This window comes from Mya arenaria, chromosome 16 (assembly GCF_026914265.1).
Source record: "Mya arenaria isolate MELC-2E11 chromosome 16, ASM2691426v1".
NCBI lineage: Eukaryota > Metazoa > Mollusca > Bivalvia > Myida > Myidae > Mya > Mya arenaria.
The window spans coordinates 19,575,106-19,579,630 of record NC_069137.1 but is presented as its reverse complement, the minus strand read 5'-3'; the positions used below and the strand labels follow the sequence as shown (position 1 = coordinate 19,579,630).

The 4,525-nt window shown below is 32.7% G+C and overlaps 1 long non-coding RNA gene across 1 annotated transcript; it reads right to left on the bottom strand.

Annotated features, from left to right (window-relative positions):
- Window positions 1-401: 401 nt before the first annotated feature.
- On the bottom strand, window positions 402-2,110 carry LOC128221334 (uncharacterized). Its single transcript, XR_008258967.1, has 3 exons — window positions 1,975-2,110; window positions 973-1,133; window positions 402-521 (listed from the first exon to the last, which is right to left on the bottom strand). It is a non-coding gene; the product is annotated as an uncharacterized LOC128221334 (long non-coding RNA).
- Window positions 2,111-4,525: the final 2,415 nt, after the last annotated feature.

The following is a 4,525-nucleotide window of genomic DNA, read 5'->3' as shown; positions in this document are numbered from 1 at the left end:
TTGTTTTTGACTTTTTACCCGCGTGGGATTGCATATCACTAAAACTGATATTAATATTATAATTGTATTTTCATATAATTTCGACATCATGGAGTAAAAAAATGATAGCATATATGATTGAAGATGCATAACCGGGAAAACTAAGTTTTGGTCCAAAGACATGAGCGGGTCCCTTTAAGTTGCGTTTTTAATTAACACGATTATTTGATTAACATATCCAAAAATTGGACTAACTCTTATATTGATTTTTGAAATGGAATATTTTAATAGCATTTTTTTCATTTTCAGAATAAAATTTATTTGTTAAAAATGTACAGATTAAAATAATTGAAGGAATACAACTATTTCTTCTTTCAGCAATGGTATCTTTAAATGCAAAAAAAATGGTGAACTAGTATTATTTCAAAAAATAACTTCATTAAACTTTAGAATAGAAGATGATCCAATAATTTGTTTGTTCGTAGTATTTTATTATGGAAAATAGAAATGTGTCCGATATTCTGTATCCAATCAAGGTCTCACTGAAACAGAAAACAATTATACTTGTGTTTATATTTACGTTTGTCATATAAAAAATGATTTTTTTTCAAAATTACTCCTTTTTTATAAGTAAATATTTACGTTTGTCACATACAATAATGTTTTTTCTTCAAAATTACTCCTTTTTTATAAGTAAGATATACTTTCTCAAAAACGCAGTCAAGGTAATCCGTTCATGCAAACATCGAGAACGAAAATAAATTCTTGTGAAAATACCTGAAAATACAATTCAATGGGAATGAATTTGAACTTAATAATAGGAGTAACGCATTAAATCACACTTAACTAACAATAAACGTGTTACTTTTACTTTACGATATACTTATACTAATGTACTATACATTCAAGACTCGTCGTATGGCCGAGACGGCCAAGGTGTTCCTATTGCTCCAGCTATATTTATTCTCTATAATTTTATAATCATTTATTTACTCGACTGTTCGGGTCCATCTACTGCAACAGTCTCATCACGTGACGTTTGTACCACATCATTCCACCAATCATAAACAGTTCCATCAAAGAGATAGCGCCAAGTCCAGCAATGGATAACCAAAAGTTGGTGTCTTTTTCACATGAGTGCTCGTCGGTTATGACTGCAAAGAAAAAAAGGGCAACTTACAAAGAGAGATATGAGATATAATATGTTTCGTAACGATAATAATATGGCGTTAACAAAATGTTTTTCAAACAATTATTGGTGTATTCCAACTCAACAAATTCGGAAATTTAAAAATTACAAAACTTTAACTCATTTATTTTCACCCTATATCAATGATACCAATTTACTCCTGTCGTCTGTGGTGGTTTATTATTTCACATAATGATGTTTTGACACTTTTTGAAAAAAATGAACTACTGATGTAAATATAGAACAAGAATTGTGTGATTGATGTCATTATCGTGAATATGAACGAAGTTGGGCTGGTTTAACTTCGCTTAGGGAACTAGTACTCCACGCACTTTAACCAGCTTTCTGTGTTCATACCTCGATAATGACATCACGTAATTCATTTCTTTAATTGTAAAGTAACATGTCACTGAAAAAAGGAAAAAAAAACTCTTTATATGGATTGTTTTTATATGATTATATGTAAATATCAGATACCATGAATGGTGACAGCAGAAATGGAATGTCTACCGAACAAATATAGTTTACACCGGTTTCGTCTGCGAAACGCTTAGCGCCAAGTAATTCGGATTTCAAACTACAATTTATAAGCGCCTAATGCGCTCGGACGCTTGAGAAAGCATGAACGCGAGGGTCGTTTAAATTTATAACATGAGACATTACAAACAATTATATATTTACTAAGTGTTATAAAGACATGTGAGATATAGTAATATGTAATATGATAGCAGTTGATTCAATTTTTAAGGGACATAACTGTACACTGTTTAACTTTTTTCCCTATTTTTCAAGGCATTATGATCTACCTTTGCTATGTTCCTTTGTATTTGAAGAACCGTACTCATCCGTCCTGTTCCCGCTAATTGACACATGAACAGAGGCAAAGTGTTCAGAGATGGCGCCAGAAATGTCCCTTCTTTTTCTCTGAGCCGAAGCGCATGATGCAATCTTAAAGGGAGATGAATAGATCAGAAAAGAAAATAATATTAATTTTTGTTGAAGCAAATACGATGATAAGATATAATCACATGTTTGTTAACGTACGCCATCCATCTTTAGGATGGCAATTTGTGTTATGCCAATAAATATATCATCATTGAGATTATTTCACTGTTCAATTGATGCTGATTAACCATTGCATATTTTTGCATCGACTACATTTTGGAATAATACTATACTGATTCTGCTACTTTAATGATATGATGAATTAAGGGAGTTAATAAAACACCAATTTACTATGACAATATAGCAATTCAATAAATTGGTTTCTAAAAAAAAATTAAAAAAATATAGATGTATTCAAACTTAGCCATTTGTAACGTCAAAATAGAATAACCAGTTACACTTCTTCGTTATTGTGATGATTTAATTATCTTTATACTTTTATTTCAAATTGGAGATACTTGAAAAGCAGGATTATGGAAGACATTGAATAAAGAGTGTTGAAAAAATGAATGATCTTACTGCTGGCTAAGTCAGATATATTTACTTATGTTATGCATGCTAACCATAAGGTTAGTATTTTAATCTTAAAGGGCGATTAAAAAAACTCCTTTAAAGGCTTGCGATAAAACAAAATGTCAGTTTACTCTATGTGAAATGGGAATAGGGTATATAAAAAGTTCTATTGAATAGAACTTAAACTATATCCGTTGACTTTCGTCACTGAATTGAAAGTGAGTGTGTTCTATACAATTGTAATTGGTAATGAATTAGTTAAATCATTTATATTCCAACTGTTTGACACGTTTCCTTGCATGCAAACGAAACATTCAAACGTTTTGTCTAAAATATCCATTTGAATATATGCTTTGAAAACTTAAAATGCATACCGTGGGTTGGACACACGTGGTTGGCAGGTCCCGTCGTAACACACTTCATATTTCACTCCAAAGAAAAGGAACGGTGCATCGGCTACCTGATATTAATGTAAACCCAACAATTACTTATGAGGATATTTGGGTACAATAAGGTATAAATTGAGATTGAGCTTTATCATATTGGTGTCAATCTAAATACGGTATATATCCTATTAACGGCACCCTGTGCCTGTGTTTTCGAGAATCCTGCACGCTCAAAAAGAACTATTTTCCCTATTCAGCATGTTTTTAAACTGCACTTGGAATTGGAGTCGAAATAATGAATTACGATCAGTTTCTGCACCGTAGTTATAAACATTACATGCTGTATAAATTAATAAAAGGATCCACAGAATACACGGCTGCAATACATCAATACCCTACTTTCGGCAATTTAATCGTGATTATCATTATGCGCAATAGGGTATGGTTTTCCGTGTATGCATGACGTCAGCAGGTGCAAGAAAATGGCAGTAGGAATAATTTTCATAGGAACTTTTCGGATCAAAAGGAGACAAAGGTTAAGGTTAAACTTTACATTGTTTATATCACAGAAATGGTTAATAGACCCTCGAAAAGGCCCCTGGCACGTCTATTTGGGCATAGGATATTTTCCGTATATACATTTACTTTTACATGTACAATTTACCAATGGACATTCCTGTAAATAGCGCTTACAGGTAGTTGTAAATTAATCAACTGTAGTATAATTATGTTTGTTTAGTGTATTTTGTGTCTACTGTTTTGTTTCTTGTCTGTTTTTTTTTATCAAAGTGCTTATTAACTGCAGCTTACTAAAAGTTTAGACTACTTGGTTTGTCCCTGTATTTTCCATTGTTTTAAAAAAGTGCAATTCCTTCAACAATGTATGTTACCGAGTATTTGATATATAGCGGAACTAATTCACCATTGTGATAGCAATGTGAAATTGCAGGCCGAGAGTAATGTGTTCTATCCCTCCCAGAAGTGCAGAGCATATACGTTTATTTTGTCATTCGTGTTTTTACTAATTCGGTTAATCATGGACCGTATATAAACACACTTTAGCAAAAGGGAACATTATTTGTGTCGACGTTAGGGGTGTAAATAATACCCGACCCATATTCGTCTATATAGATACATTCAATGTTCTTACAAGGTAGCTGCTGTCAACAATATGAATCATGCGCTGCGTGTGCTGTTGTCTCTGAGTTATGGGTAAGGTTTAATAAATGCACGATGCCGACGGCTCCGATGCCAAAGCTATCATAACATCTCAACTTGAGATAATTTAGAACATCAAAACCAAAGGTATAATGTAAGGCGGTTTTGATCGGATTGAGATATTCAGCATTGGTAGTGCATCAATGTAGTCACGCTCATTAGTACCGTCGAAAGCGGTAGAGCATGTGTTAAACAATCTCAAACCACACGTATAGTGTATGCACATACATGTATTTTGCATTGTAATAGTTCACTCAGGGCTTAAAACGAATGGGAATAATTTGCACATAGTTGA